Source organism: Gymnoscopelus microlampas (genome assembly GCF_963454915.1).
Source record: "Gymnoscopelus microlampas genome assembly, chromosome: 21".
Taxonomy (NCBI): domain Eukaryota; kingdom Metazoa; phylum Chordata; class Actinopteri; order Myctophiformes; family Myctophidae; genus Gymnoscopelus; species Gymnoscopelus microlampas.
The window spans coordinates 17501353-17518852 of NC_139958.1; the positions used below are offsets into that span (position 1 = coordinate 17501353).

The window sequence follows — 17500 nt, forward strand, 5'->3', positions numbered from 1 at the left end:
GCGCACGTGTGTTTGCTTTACAGTCACCTTTGATGGAGCTCTGTTTGTGGGCATCTTATTATTGTGCTCTGTGGGGCAGAACCATGGGAGTTTATTACCACAAACCAACTCTCTGCTGATTAGCTTTAACCTCTCTGTCTCTCTGCCTTCTTCTCACTCTGTGTGACATGTCAGATTCAGGGCGGTTTTGTTTTGTGATTGTGGCTGCTTAGTTGGGTTGAGACATGACAAGGCTAGGCCTGTCACACGGCTATTACATAATAAATAGCCTTAGGGCACGGTCACACTGCACTTTCATTCCACCTATGAGGGTGGATTCTGCCAATGCTTTTCAATGGGAATGGCGTGGTTTTTGATGGTCCTGCGCATCTTTCTGTGTGTCGCGCACACCTAGCGTCTATGCGCTCTATATGCCTTATTTGAAGCAGATAAATGCTCGAGACAGATGCTGCTTTTCCCCCTCTGTCCAATCGGGTGAGTCGAAGGCGGACCGTCCCAAGACTCAGGAGCTCGCAATTGAGCAACTGCGGGCCACGGCCTACGGGGAGGGTCCTGAAAGTGAGTGACAGGTCACTGGTTATTGGCACAGAATGCGCTGCAAACTACTCAGTTTTTTTAGAATGCGCTGGCTGCTAAAAAACAGTCGGCCGCGCACAACTTGAATTTATCAGCCGGCAGCCATAGTTTGGTGTGACCGTGCCCTTACAGCAATTATTTGAGGTAATTATATAGGACCACAATGGAAACAAGTCCCCTGGACCTTTTTGTGTTATCCTTTTAGCCTTAATGTCTGACTGTACCACATGCTGTTTACATTTCTGGCCAATAAAGTAGGCCTATTCAACCAATAAAACAATGCAGTTGCAGAATTGTTTCCATGCATCTGTATAAAAACATCTGGATGAAATTATCAGACATGTAATATTTCCATGCTCTTTTAACCACTTTAAACCTGACGTTCCTATTTTTGGCATTTAGGGCACATTTTCATAAATAAATAAAAAAATAGTGAAAATAGCAGACCTTCAAGCTTGCGACACGACATGCTGTGAGCTTCAGAATCAGAATCAGAATCAGAATCAGTTTTATTGTCACATCACAGGTTTACAAGGTAAAAAAGTGGGTGAAATTCTTTTTTTACATCATTCCCATCGCAACGTTAATTTCCATAGAAAGAAGAGGGGGGGAGGGAGAAGAAGAAGGGGGGTAAGTGGGAAGGAGATCAGACAAGAGAACAGCAGAAAGGCCAAACAAGTTATCTACATATTTACAAGAGTACCTGAGATAAGAAACAAGCTAAGGTGCCTGAGCATAGCAGCAATGTATGTATACTGTGCATGATATACTTATGGACGTTAAGGTGCTTAGAGAAAAAAAAGAGCACAATAAAAAAAGACAAAAGTCAGTGCGTTGAGCTTGTAGATTGGTTATTTTTGCTATTTTTGTATACAAGTATATGGCCTGTGTTGGCCATAGTACATTATTTATTTGTATTATCATACCGGCCATTGTCATTCAGCAATAGGCTTTAATTACGCTATTTCCCTGTGCATTTGTTTTGTTTACAAAGCCTAAAAGGCCACAGATAGAAGAGGAATCTCAGAGTAGTAGAGAATGGATGAGTGAATAGTTACAGAGACATTAAAGCTTATTCATTCCGTTTCACCTGACAGAAGACGGGGCTTTTAAAGACCCAAGGGCTAACAAGTCACAGGTGAATGGATTCTGACACAATTGACCTAAATTACAAAATCCAATTGAGAATAACATCAGAATAAGAAGTGTGGTTTTGTGTGTGTGTGTGTGTGTGTGCGTGTGCGTGTGCGTGTGCGTGTGCGTGTGCGTGTGCGCGTGCGTGCGTGCGTGCGTGCGTGCGTGCGTGCGTGCGTGCGTGTGTGTGTGTGTGTACTGTATGTATGTATTGTCTAGTGACAAAGGACCCAAATGGACCTAAATGTCAAAAAGGCTGGTATGCTCCTTTAAAGCAGTTTAGAGGGAGGAGGAACATCTTGTTCATAACCAGGCCAAGATATGGCTCAAAAATAATTACTGTGGGTTGGGGTTAAGTGTGTTCTTGGCAATTAAATGCATAAAGGACACAAATAAATCACAAATTCCTAATCAATACAGGATGTAGTGTGTACGTAGAGAAGATGCATACTGTACATTTTATGTGTGTGTGTGTGTGTGTGTGTGTGTGTGTGTGTGTGTGTGTGTGTGTGTGTGTGTGTGTGTGTGTGTGTGTGTGTGTGTGTGATGTGTGATGTGTGTATGTTTTTTTCTTTTTACTGTAGTCTCTGTCTATACAAAGAAAAGAAAGCATTTATGTTCCCGTCAATAATGAATGAGTTGCTATATTATGGATCTGGATCTCAGCCTTTGGGACCAACCTATGGAAGGAAGTATCTGTGCTGCATTGTGGGTAAACAGCACTAGGGCCGGACCGATTATATTGACTTATGTGACAACATCGGAATCTGCAGCTATGCGGCCGATGTGTCCCATTTTATGGGGGACATTCTCCCCATAAAATATGAAAAGTGTTTCTGTACACATTTGTAAAGCATAATTGCCTTGAAGACTAGAGGTTCGGGTCCCTACGCGGCCCTCACACCTAGTTCGCACCTCCAATTCCACCGATATGTCTGAGTCATATTGTCGGGAGATTTGTCGGAGTACCCATTGTACCCGTCTGTTTGTGTCCCTTTTCCTCCCATATATGGAGATCTCTTATCTGTCAGTTCTTGTCCCTTTTATGCCCATATGGAGATCCCTGATGTCATCAGTATAAGCCCATATATTGAAATGCCCAAGCCTATGTATGGATAAGGTTCTGGACAACCGCATATCCGAATGACTCGACGGCGGGCACCGCACTCCCCCGAGTCCTTGCCGATGTGCACGCTGAGTTTGAAGTCGGTCGGTCCCATATATGCACCATATATGGGCATTATGCAGTGGGATATGTGGCAATGGACAACCAGATCTCTATATATGCCTAGATACGGGCGTATCGGGTTTGTTTAGGGTTATGTCTGAGTCATAGTGACGTGGCCATGGTCCTGCCTATATATACTGTAGGTGTATTGGGTTTGTTTATGGTTATGTCTGAGTCATAGTGGCGTCAGCAGAAAATTGCGTCAGTACTCTCTACCCCCCTTTTTTTTTCTTGAAAACATGCCCCCGCTCTAATTGTACCCCCTCAGAATCTTGGGTTGCATAACTACAGCCATTACTTCTTCTGCTCGTCTCTAATTTAAAACCTAGCGCACTGCACACTGCCAGTACTACAGTACTTAGAGAGAGGTTAATGACCTCCCACGCTGCCATCATTATATGAGTGCAAACAGACGAGCATTTCAGGGTAGGCATGCGGCACATCCAGACACATGTATTTAGCTTGTGTGTGTGTCTAACCGAATATTGATTGACTCTTCTGTCTCTTTACTAAATAAGTAAATGCTTTGTATTCAGACTGGAACATTGACCTTTTAGCCAAGAATGTCCAGTCTCTGGTGGAGATGGGGTGATTAAAATAGACTGGAGCGAGGAATTACATTAAGTAAGGACAGAGAAATAATGTTTAATGCATCATCACTGCAGTATTGTTATTATAGTTAAAAATATGACCAGTTTTATTGAATTTTTCACTTTGGCGTTTGATTTCAGTTTAGTTTTATGAGTACATACGTAGTTTTAGTTTGAGGATTATTTGACTAATTTTCGTTTTTCTGTTATTACGAGGAAAGCCTTGATTTTACATCCACACAGAACACAAATATTACACGCTGATTTTTTTTAAAAATATTATTATTGTCGCAGGACAATATTATCATCGCAATATCAAAGTATTTGGTCAAAACTATTATTGATTTTGTCCATATCGCCCAACCCTAGTCAACATGGGAAGCAAGCTCCCAGACCACCAATATTTGTCCAGTCCTCACTTTGTTACTCACACATTACACACAGCTGCCACTCCAACAGCGAGGAAGTGAAGAGATTAGGTTATGGGTCATATGTAGGTTTTGTTCAAAGTTCTCCTATTATGGGTGGTTGGGGGTGCGAGGTCTTACTTTCACATATTCTATGAATTAGGCTTTAGCTGCTTTCAATTTGAGCAGTGGCATGGAAACCAATGTGTTGGTGTGTGTGTGTGTGTGTGTGTGTGTGTGTGTGTGTGTGTGTGTGTGTGTGTGTGTGTGTGTGTGTGTTATTTTATTATATTATTTTGATTGATGTTTTTTTTAGTTACTGTATTAACCATTTCAAAGTGTGTGTCACACGCACGCACGCACACACACACACTCATGCACGCACACACTCTCTTGCACGCACACACGCACGCACACAAACAAATTAGCAAGTGCTCTGTCGCTCTCTAACAAATGACTTAAGACAAAGACAACTCTCCCTAGCCGTTTCATTACCATGCTGCTTGCCAGTATTGTCCCTACTGAAAAGAATCGTCCGGACATGGAGCCTCTCTGCCCTTATGCTCACTGCTGACAGGAAGAGATTTGTTTCTGAAGCTCTCTGAAATTTGATTGGCTGTGATGGGATTATTTTCCAGACATCAGATGTTCATCGTGATGCAGTCACTGATAATTGTACAACTCAGCTTTATTTGTTTTATTTTCTGTCAGTTTTCTGAGTGTGAAAAGAGGGATCTTTCTATCTCCATCTACCATGCCGGTTAGACAAGGCCAATGCTTATTTCAGTCTGTCCACATTCAACTACTTCCCATTAGGGCTGGGAGATATGGAAAAAAACGAATATCTTTTGACTAAATACATCGAAATTGTGTTCATATCGTTTTGCGATGATAACACACAGTAACGTTTCATTTTAATTTATCAAGTATTCTCCAGAAATAGCGCAAATAGCAGATCTACAAGCTCACAATACGTCGTCGCATGGTGATGTGTTGTTAGCTTGTAGATCGCCCGACGCCTATTAGTGCTATTTCTGAAGACTTATGATGTATAGAGGGCTCAAGAGATTAAAACTAGGAAAATACAACACTTATGCCATATCATATTACGATATGGAAAATCCCAGAATATATGTAGTCACATATCCTGATTTGGGGCCCTGTTTTGCGCCCAAGTCGCGCTACCCAATATTATGGGATTTAGCATGGCGCAAGGGGCGTTCCCGTGGCTGAGTTGCTATCGTCAGACACCAGCCTTATCCCTAAAACACCTACGCCCCTAGGCATTACGTTAATAAAACCAATCAGCGTGCCAGATGCCATTGCCTTTAAGAGCAGGCTGTGCAAGCCGTTATGTCCAGTGCTTTCTACTCTCCCTCTCTGCCCATGGAAGAGCGAGCGAAGAGGCAGTCCGACGTTGCCTTGGAATAAAGTTATATTTGATACACATTACACAGTATTATCACTCACTCACACATTGCTGGTTATAGTGCACTTTAAATTACAGCAATCGCTTGCGAGACAGAGAATTTAATTCACCTTGTAAGGTGAATTAAAGGGGCTACACCATGAATTTATTTATTTTTTAGGTTTTTAGTATTTTTTGGGCTCCCCAGTGTCTCTTGTACCCAAAAAAATATATTTTTTTAACATTCAGTTATTCATGCTCATTTCATGGATTTCCTGAATGGGCGTGTCTGAACAGGCCATTTCAGAATGGCTGTGCAAGTGATGTCACTTGCACAGATTTTGCATTGACGATGGCCAGACAGAATTGCTCAGTAGCTCCCCCCTGCCCAATAGGACGTTTTGGTATTGCAGCTGAAAAAGCTTGGAATGACAGACAGTCAGATTGTGAGAAAAAATATCTGGATGTTTTTTAGGCTTACAACCTGTTTAAAACATATTAGGGGGCAATATTTATATATAATATATATTTTTTAAATTCATGGTGTAGCCCCTTTAAACTAGACTGAAATGAGTTTCTCAGTGTGCAAACTTGACCTTTAGTTAGTTTGGCACCTGAATCGCTTGACCAACTCTGACACTCAATCATCCAGCACCTCTCTCTCTCTCTCTCTCTCTCTCTCTCTCTCTCTCTCTCTCTCTCTCTCTCTCTCTCTCTCTCTCTCTCTCTCCTCTCTCCCTCACACGCACGCACGCACGCACGCACGCACGCACGCACGCACGCACGCACGCACGCACGCACACACACACACACACACACACACACACACACACACACACACACACACACACACACACACACACAGACACACTGTGCAGTGATATACTGTACATAGAGAAATAAATAGAGATAAATTGGTAAGAAGGTAACACATTACAATGACTCAGTTTGATGTATAAAGCTTATGATACTGAACAATGACACCACATGGCTGAGACCACCATCCAGCCTGAACATCCTATAAATACCATTGGCTCCTAAATTTGAATAACAGTCCCCTACCCACCCACAACCCCCAGTCCTGACACCAGTGAAATGGGAGCACAGCCAAATTCTTGGGAGGGGGGGTTAGGGATCTACATATATGGGGTTTAGTTGTGGGGGGTGTTATATGTGAATCTGTGTCAAAAGTTGGATGTGATCAGAGAGAAATGGTATAATGCAGGGCGGGTATTGTTTTTTTACATTGTATTCATGTTGGCAGATGTACAGGACCATAGAGGGTGACCTACATGAGCACTGGATTAGGCCTGATCACAGAGACCCGGGCTGGATCCGAATTGGTTAGCACAGTGCTGCTCCCCCTTGTCTATCCAGGACGCGGACGGCCTTTTCCTGTGTTGTTGAAGCGCAAGGGGGCGGGTGGGGAGAGAGTCAGTGCTGAAGTCAAGGCACAGACTACTGTGTTGTTTTCGGACAACGGATGTACGCTTATGAGAATCAACAAAAATAAAACCTGGCAAAACAGTTGCGTGCATTAGCGCAAGATGAGGATAAAGGAAACATTCAGTCTAAATGTCCAGTTTGCTGATTCACAACTATACTGTGCCAGATAATCCCCACACCAAGAGAGTAAAAAAAGAAAAAAAAAGTTTCAGTCATTATTCAGTCCGACTTAACTGTAGCCTATAGTAGCCTTTTCATAAATGATATTTGTACTTAGGCTGTCCTGAAAGTTTATAATATTTAGAGAAATGTAAAGTTTCAAATACAAAAGTAGTAGTAGTACTTGTGAATTAGCAAACTGGACATTTAGACTGAACGTTTCCTTTATCCTCTTGCGCTAATGCGCGCAACTGTTTTGCCAGGTTTTATTTTTGTTGTTTCTCATAAGCGTGCATCCGTTGTCCGTCAACAACACAGCCGCCTGTGCCTTGACTAAAGTGCGCTGACTCTCTCCCCCCCGCCCCCCCCCCGCCCATGCTGTAGCATGCCTGGTCAAATCTTCACGTCTACCCCTTTTGTGTTCCCTTCACTGGCTTCAGGTTGCTGCCTGAACCCAGTTCAAAACACTGGCGACGGCTTACGAGGCAATCAAGGGCCATTTGCCTCCTCCCGGCTCCCAAGCTGTGTGGAATACACCCCCGCTTACAGTTAGAAACTGCAGACTCACCCCCAATTTTACGACTCACTTTCTCAGACTCTACATCACATGATAGATATACTGTACTATATAATGCTGGGTGTTTGTTCGCATGTCTTTGTTATTTAGATTTGTTCTGCAAGACCACAAAGGTCAAGCATGATACTGTAGATTGTTTGGACAGATGCTGCGTTTGATTAAAAAAAACACAATACAATTAAACATTAATACAAATATCAATCAGGGTTTAAAGCCAAGGAATAAAAATACGTTTTTAGATGGGTTTTAAAAACAGGTAGTGTGGGAGCCAGCCTGACCTGGGTAGCTGGTTCCACAGTTTGGGAGCTACAGCTGAAACCTAGTCTCAGGGACGACAAGCAGCAATTGAGAGAGATCTCGATGGAACATATCATTTAAGAAGATCAGAGACTGGTGCTAATCCATTTAAGGATTTAAAAACAAACAATAACATCTTAAAATGGATCCTAAAACGTACTGCGAGCCAGAGGAGGGAGAAAAGAATGGGGGTCATTGTGTTTGTGTTTCCGGCTTCCTGTTAAAAGGCGTGCGGCGGCGTTTTGAACTAGCTGCAGACGAGTAAGTTGCGCTGGGTAGGAACGTCTGTTAATGCCTAAATTGTATCCTTATTGATCTATAGCTCTCGGTTCAATGTCTGAGTAACAAATCAAGAAAGCAATCTGATTGAATATTCTGGTGCAATGTAGCATTGGTGATGGTAAGACGAGCTCTTTTTTCCAACTGTCACAAGCTGTTTTTCCAAGCACCTTCAATCTGTCTTTGGCCAACAGGCCTCCCAGTGGAGGTGACCTGTAATTCAGGCTCTCTGAGAGTCTCTTGGATGTGACTGTGATGAACTTCTGACTTAAAACAGAAACTGATAGCAACACAACAATGACGCCATTGTTTCTTAATCGGAGCTTTGCCGTTAGGTGACCTCCAGTCGCACACGCTGTGGAGACCGTTGTCTAACTGCTAGGCTCGCCGCATGGCTGCTGGACTGCAGTGGTGTAAAGTAACCAAGTACATTTACTCAAGTACTGTACTTAAGTACAGTTTTGAGATATGTTTTACTTTACTGGAGTATTTCCAGTTTTTAGTACTTTTATTTCTGCTCCACTACATCTCAGAAGCAAATATTGTACTTTTAACTCCACTGCAATTATTTGAAAACTTAACTAGTTACTTTGTAGATTTAGATTGTTATTACAAAACATAGATTAACCACTTCATCCCTATATACATTTCGGCCATTTGAAAATAGCCGATCTACAAGCTCACAATGCGTCGCGGTGCGACGCATTGTGCGCAAAAATACGCAAAAATAAGTTAATTCTATTAGTCATTTTACACTTAGTTGTACAACAGTCTCAAAAAGTAGCAAAAATAGCTAACCTACAAGCTCACAGCGTGTCACGTCGTGGAACGTTGTGAGCTAGTAGATCTGCTAATTTCGCTATTTTAAAAACATTTAGTTGTGAGCTTGTAGATCTGCCAACTTTCGCTATTTTAAAAACATTTTGAAAGTTCTCGAAAGTCTTCACCTACAGTATAATGGCATGCTCAAAATAGGGACGTCAGGTTGAAAGTGGTTAAGGGTTTTATAAATATCAAACCTATGAAAAGTTTTAACAAGAGCTTGTGACTAAATACTGGCTCCATCGGAAAACACAATTTCTTTTTGGTTTATTTTTACTTTTTGGACATACAAGGTTTCCACCCGACAGTTACGATGTGTACAGTAGCAACCAGGTATCTGGATGAACTGGCTTTTTCAGCAGTTCAAGTTACCGCAGACGAGAGGGACCAGGTTTGCCTGCTGTCTGCGTACGTGCAGGTATCTTGGCATGAACCCAGGGGTCATCGATATGTCACGGACACGGACAAAATGTTCGTTTTATACATGACATTATAATGTCCTTATTTGGATCATGATGAGACACAATTACTGAATGTAAGTCTCCAGGTTTTCCTCAGAATATGACACTATGGCACCTTAGGAGTCCACTAGGACTCGGTGGTCCTCTGACTTTTGTATTTTCAAGGACCTCCATAACTCTGAGAGTGCCCAAATGGAACCAAATGGACCCTATGGGTCCATTTGGTTCCATTTGGTCACTCTCAGAGTTACAGACCCGTAAAGGCCATTTAAGGCTATAAGCTCTTTATGTGTTTCTGGTGATATTAGTGTCCACTCATCTGGTATGTCCATGGCATTATTATTATATTATTGTCCACTCATCTGGTATGTCCATGGCATTATTATTATATTATTGTCCACTCATCTGGTATGTCCATGGCATTATTATTATATTATTGTCCACTCATATGGGTCCATTTGGTTCCATTTTGTGCACTCTCAGAGTTACAGACCTGTAAAGGTCATTTAAGGCTATAAGCTCTTTATGTGTTTCTGGTGATATTAATGTCCACTCATCTGGTATGTCCATGGCAAAAATAGAACGTTTGACAAAAATGTCCACCATCGAGCCAGCCATGACGATGACCCCTGCATGAACCACTCGGCCCAGCAGAGACAGTTACTTTTACGGCCGAACAAAAGGATGGCATGTAGAGTTTTAACAGCCTGCCACAGTGCCAGAGAAGGTCTCTAAATGATTGTCGGAGGCATTCGCGGGACAGCATTGTGTGTGTGTGCGTGTGCGTGTGCGTGCGTGTGCGTGTGCGTGTGCGTGTGTGTGTTTGTGTGAGGCAATTATTGTAAGTGTGTGTGTGTGGATAGGCTGCTTGCATCTGCTGGTTCACATTCAGTTGTGATATAAAGCCTGATTTATACTTAGTTGGTCACCGGTGTTGTGCACCGAAAATTGCATGCGTTGTGAGCTTGTAGATCTGCTATTTTCAGTGTGCAAACAGATGCACATCCAAATCTAAATCAAGCGTAATGCTTGTGTGAGATAGCTTGTCATGCGTGTTGAAAATCTACTGAATATAAAAAAATATTAAAAAAGAAAAGAAAAAGAAAACAGCACCTTAATAGTAAAAGGAAAAAAACAAAACAAATGTACTAGTTTATGCAAGCTGTTGCAAATGAAATGATATACAATGAGTCCTTTTATTATAATATTGTTCTGTTTGTTCTGTTTGTTCTTCAAGTTCCTGGTATGTGTTTAAATCATGTGTGCGTTGTGTTACGTTGTTTGTTGTATAATTATTGAGGAAAGTGCTGCAGGCCCTTGTAGCTGGCAGAGAGACTGTCCTACTTCTTGATGTGTGTGTGTGTGTCTGTGCATGTGTGTGTGTGTGTGTGTGTGTGTGTGTGTGTGTGTGTGTGTGTGTGTGTGTGTGTGTGTGTGTGTGTGTGTGTGTGTGTGTGTGTGTGTGCGTGTGCGTGTGCGTGTGCGCGCGTGTGCGTGCGCGTGCGCGTGCGTGTGCGTGTGCATGTGCGCGCGCGCGTGTGTGTGTGTGTTTATTATCTCACGTCTCATCTACTGTACACCCAGCTGGTTGCTTTACTAGATAGAAGGTCAAGGCTCAAGGTCTCATTCACTATATCTTTGCTGTCGGGTGGGTTAAACCTTGTAAGTCCAAAACCCTTCCTTTTTATTATAAGTGAAATAGCCGATCTACAATCTACATGAGCTTGTAGATCTGCTATTTTCACTAGTTGTGTGTGACACTCTTGTATGGTGGAGTAGGGCATTTACAAAAAGTAAAACGTTGAAATATGGAGATATGAGTTTTCTACCTACCTATTCACCACTTCTCCCTCTCTCTACTCGCTCTATCCTCTCTCTGTCCTTATAGCCTCTCTTCTTTTCCGTTGTGTTATGTATGCGTATCTAGTGGTTGGCTATTGTTGGTTGAACCCCTCTGGTGCTGAATCTCAATGAAAATCTCCACTCTGTCTACGGCATTGGTTTTCAAAGTGGGGTCCGGGGACCACCAGGGGTCCTTAGTGGGGTTCCAGGTGGTCCCCAGCAAAAATGTGTTTATATAGCATCACAATAATTTTAACCTTTTATACTTTGGCTATTCAAAAATAGCAGATATACAAGCTCATTTTTGAAAAATTGTGAACATCTTTGAATATATATATTTTAAGCGAACATTTGTAACTCAAATCTCTGCGCCTGGGGGGTCCCTGGAACAAAATATTTGAGATGGTGGTCCGCGGCCAAATACATATCGTTTTGGGGGTCCTTGACATGAAAAAGTTTGAGAACCACTGGTCTATCTACAGTACAGGACTGTGATTTTTACTTTATAGTCCAGTGGCCCAGTTCATTGACAAGACATTCTAATCTGTAGGGCTGCAACTATCCATTATATTCTTAGCGATTTTATGAAAACAAATTTCAAAAAAAGATTTTATGCGACCAAATCCATACCTCTGATTAACTAATAGTCCTATTTCATACTTTGTCATATCGGTTGTCACCCACAAATAGCTCCGTGTCGCAAAGCGACGTGCTGTGAGCTTGTAGATCACAGCACGACCATTTTCAAAGGATTTTTATACATTTTATTCATTTGAAAACCGAATAAAACTACATAATGAGTACTTCTACTGGTACTAGTTTTTTGATGCCAATACTTTTGTACTTTTACTGAAGTACATTTTGAACACCGAACTTGTACTTGCAACAGACTATTTCTACAATAAGGTATTGGTACTTTTACTCAAGTAAAACATTTTAGTACTTCTTCCACCAGATAGACAGTTTCTATGCAGTAAAATGACTCTAAAAAACCTTTAATCCTGGTATCCAGCCAATCACTTACAAGCTAATGTGTTTATCTGTGTCCATATTATGACGAGCTACAGTAATGTGTCTGTCATTCAGACTAAAGGCATGTCTGTCTAACAGAGCGTTGTCCCTGCCCATCAAACACTGTACACGACCATTAAGTTAATGGATCTGTCACTCAGGGAGTGGAAGCCTTTTCTGGTTAAAAGAAAATCAAGGTTGCATTGTGGAAAATGGAAAATAACATGTGCGTACAGTAGCCTACATTATAGTCTCAAGTAGCCAGACAATCAAACCAAAGAGGACACACATACGAAGACGTCTGATCGCCTGGCTAGGCTGTCTTGTTCAGTCCTTTTTTTTGCCAAAGTTAGATAATCGTGTATTTGTCTATAACTGTGTGGTAGGGGTTCGCATAACAGTTCCACGTTCCAAGGACCCCCAAATAGCCGTATGCCCCTCCAACATCTCCAAACATTGTTATAAATGTTATTTCCCCCATTGTCCTCTCCTTTCCAATTGCCCCCCACCCCCCCTCCTCCTCCACCACCACTACCACCAGCACCACCCCGCCCCAGTGACCCCCCCACCCCTGGGGCCAGAGCGCTCACTTTGTAAACATGTGGGTTTTACAGAGACTAAACATGCTTAATCATATGGTAGTAAATGCACTGGGGGAGGATTTAGTGTTCGGCACAACATGAGGGACGTATACATGTATCTCCTTTGTCCATCCTTCTGTTCATGAATGAAGAAGGTGAACGTGGTTCAGTCGGCTTCGTGAGGTCTGCCGACTCAGAGGCACATTTAAGCTATACTGATTATTGGGCATTAGAAGAGCCCTCTCACACACACACACACACACACACACACACACACACACACACACACACACACACACACACACACACACACACACACACACACATGTAAAGCCTCTTCCTGGGGGCTTTTTGGGGGCATTTTGTATATAAGGCACAGATGGTGCCCCGGATCCAAGATCCATGTCTAGCCTCCTGAAACATTTCGGGGGGGGGGGGGGGTTCTTTCTGTGAGTCCAGGCAAGTCACGATGAGTCTGAGTCACGATGCCCTGTTGTGAGCTTGTAGATCGGCTATTTTCGCTGTTTTCTTTTTTCTTCGTCTTGTTTTTCCATTCCATAACAGCGGGGCCACAGCCAGAGGCTATACTACGCCTTTTTTCAGAGGACACTGGCCCATAGGTCACTTTACAGCAAGTGGTTCCCAAAGCTTTTGGCTCGAGACCCAAAAGAGACATTTGATGTTTTTTTGATGTTTGATGTTTGATGTTTGCTTCTGAAAAAAAGTTATACTTTTTTTTCTCTTTTTTTCATGATTTTTTTTTGTAAAATTATTGATTTTCTTTTAATTGAGAAATATATTTGTTTTAATATTTTGAAGTAATAATTAAACAAAATAGGAAACGAACAATAAAGGGATATTTGTTTGGGAAACACTGCTTTACAGCATCTGCAATGCTCACAACCTGTTTACAATAGATTTTGGTAACCTAGTTGTTGAGAACCTTGCATATATACAGCACCTTCAAGCACCTTAAGCTCTAGGACAATGGTCAAAACGGTTCTGTTCATAATTATTCCCCCGAGGAGACGAACAAAAATACATTTGTTCCTATGTACCTGTACACACAAGATGTAACAATAAAGACCTACATTTTAAAACATGTAACCTTGCATAAATAAGAACGCACAGAGTTGAGAGGAAGCTGGAAAAGGCATTGATTTATTTTTGTCCCTAAGAGTTATTGATCATAGATATTATGACCAGTGGTGGAAAAAGTACTCACATGTTTTACTTAAGTAAAAGTATCAATACTGCAATGTAGAAATACTCTGTTACAAGTAAAAGTCCGGAATGAAACATTTACTTGAGTAAAAGTACAAAAGTATTGGCATCAAAATGTACAAAAGTAGAAAGTACTCGTTATGCAGAATGTCCCATTTCACAAGTTTTCAAATGTATAAAAATCTTTTGAAAATAGCAGATCTACAAGCTCACAATGCGTCGCGATGCGACGCATTGTGAGCTTGTAGATCGGCTATTTAGGCTATAGGATCAAAATCTACAAAGTAATTAGTAACTTAAGTTTTCAAATTATTGTAGTAGAGTAAAAGTATACTATTTCCCCTGAGATGTAGTGGAGTAGAAGTAAAAGTACAGAAAATTGGAAATAAAGTAAAAAAGATACCTCAAAACTTTAATTAAGTACAGTACTTGAGTAAATGTACTTAGTTACTTTACACCACTGATATTATGACAATGTATGGAAGCTGACTGTCTGAGTCAGTGGTCTGTCAGAGCCATGATCACAGACAGTGCAGCAATAGGATTAACCCCGTCAAATCACAGACCTTTAAATCCACTGCAACAATCACTACTTAACGCACGCACGCACGCACGCACGCACGCACGCACGCACGCACGCACGCACGCACGCACACACACACACACACACACACACACACACTGCAGGAAGCAAGCTCGAATCTCTATTCTTGGACAAACATTTGGCAGACCTGCTAGATTTAAACTTTAAGTGGTTAAAATGAGAGCACGGATTGCACCTTTAACCTGTTCTTTTAAAAAAAAAGGTCCCTGCAGGCTTACTCCTAACTTCCTGTTCCCTGAAGACATAGGGGCATATTAGTTCACATCCCTATGACGAGATTTCTTAAACAAGTTCAAACGCATCTCAGCGCTCATGACTTGAAACACTGATGATTTTTATCACCAGTATACAGTACTTCTTGTTCTTGACATGTTGTGAGTTTGTAGATCGGCTATTTTCAAACATTTTAGTACTTTTACTTTTGTTATTTAAGTACATTTTGATACCAGCACGTTTGTACTTTTACTCAAGTAAATGTAGAATTCCGGACTCTTACTTGTAACAGAGTAGGCTACTTCTACTTTGCAGTATTGATACTTTTACTTAAGTAAAACATTTGAGTACTTTTTCCGCCACTGGCTTAGCTGACTGGGGTCCCACAGGGCTCTGTACTAGGTATGGGTTAGTATTTCCCTCTACACAAAGTCTCTTTGGAAAAATATGTCCGAGCTTGTAGATCTTTTAAAAAAAAACACACACACAAATCTTCTCTTGCGGGGGTCCCTGGCACAAAACATTTTCAGATGGGAGGTCCGTGGCCAAATACATATCAATCTGGGGGTCCTTGGCACGGAACAAAAAGTGAGAACTGATACTGTGCTAGGGGGTCATGTGTGGTTAATACAGTGTGTTGTATGCAAAAAAAGGCTATTTAACTCAATTTTAACTACTTTAAACCTGGCATCTATATCTTTATGTTGGACATGTTATTGTAGGCATTGTAGATCATGACAGGCCAGTGTGTGCCCTCCTCACCTCTTATCTCCATATTCTAACTTTAAAAAAAAAAAAGATTTGTTTATTGACAATGTAAAATGTACACATATCAATATCACATCTTTCTTAATTTTTCCTTTTGTAACTAACAAAACCACTTGAAAATTGGTTGAGAATTCCAGTGAGTTATTAGGATCATTTTAACTGTTTGCGAGACCCCCTGCTTCAACACACAAAGAGTACAGTATATGGGGCATACATCATGCAGTGGTGTAAAGTACATGTACTCAAGTACAATTTTGAGGTATTTGTACTTTCTTCAGTGTTTACAATTTTCAATACCTTTTACTTCTACCCCATCTCAGAGGAAAATATTGTAATTTTACTCAAGTACATTTTGAATACGGTACTTCTACTTGTATCAGAGTGCATCTACATTGCAGTATTGATACTTTGACTTAAGTAAAAACACGTGAGTGCTTCTTCCATCACTGGGAGGCGGGGCTCGCCCCTGCCCATACGGCGACCGCGTTGGCCAATGAACTGCATCGGATAGCCAATGCGGTATATTTGCGTGTATAGGCTCTATCTCTATGGTTTGGCACACTCAGGTTGTTCCTTTGTACTTCCTGTGTGTCCCACGTGAGTAGTACAGGTGCCTCTCTGAGTAACCGCTGTCAGCGTCCCGCCGGGACTAGCCTGTCATTTCACCGCATCTGTCAGAGAGTCACTGAAGCGATGGTTCCATTCTTACTGCGAGGGGCACGCACTCATGCTTAATTTATACTCTTGTGAACTCGTATACGAGAGCGTTGCCCGCCTGAAATAGTCGATCTACAAGGTCATAAACGCCTCGCGACGCGGCCCGCGGCCCGCTGTGAGCTTATAGATCGTCTGATTTCAGCCGTGCGACACACTTGTGCAACGAGGTATAAGCCAGCCTTCAGGGGAGCTGCCCGGGCCTGTACCATGACTGAGGCACTTCCTCTGTCAAGACTGCTTGATGTGTATGGGATGTTTTTTCTTTCTTTCTATGAAGCATGGGCTGACTCACTGCGTTCCAGTTCTAGTGTTAGCGCTATATAGTTCTTCTGTTTTTCTTCTGTGTAAGAAAAGTTATTTTTTGACCTTGTTGCAACTTTTACAGGAGTTAAAAAGGGACGTTCTAATGACGACTCAAAGACAGTGTGTACCTCCTGGCCTGGCGTGCCAGCTAGCTTGCTTTGTTCCTTCCCCTCCTTCTGTGCCAAATGATTAACTCTGGTCTAGTTTGATATTGATCAATGCTGTCCCTGTCAGCCTCGAGAAGCACACATGCAGTGCAAGTAATGAAAGTCCTTTTTTACCGAAGGAAAGGCACAGCCGCGCAGGTACCGTACCACCCAAAGGGGCAGCGTCAGCTGTCCTCGTCTGCCAGCGCTTTGATCCATACTTTCAATATGAAAGTGGATAGATTAAGTGGATATACATTATTAATTGAGATCCATCAACAGCGGTATAGCCTAAAGGCTAGAGGAGCGCGCTTGTAACCGGCCAAAGGCGCGCCTCCGCGCAAACGTTAATTTGACCTATTCCATTTCAGCAGTGCATTTGTGTGTTTTGCATTGCAAATTGTGTACACAATTTGTGTCATGTGAACAGTTGCAATAACATTCACGCAAGTTAAAATGAACAAAACATGTTCTACAGTGTGTAGGCCCTCTGGGGCATGATACCTACAAATGTCAACACTATATTAGGTGTTGTATTTCTATTGTTTTTGTAAGTGTCTCAATCAGTCATGGATGGCTCTTAATTCCTACAAATGGTCCTGTTATTCTTCTCCCATGTCTTCCTGCGGTACGTTCTATTGTTGGGTGTAACCCTACTGCCCTCGGAGCCCCCTCCCCCTACACACACACACACACACACACACACA

General features: G+C 42.0%; 1 protein-coding gene across 2 annotated transcripts in view; it reads left to right on the forward strand.

The window, feature by feature from the left end:
* Positions 1–17500, forward strand: part of LOC311037084 (carboxyl-terminal PDZ ligand of neuronal nitric oxide synthase protein) — a 63468-nt gene that overhangs the window by 2775 nt on the left and 43193 nt on the right. The window lies entirely within an intron of this gene.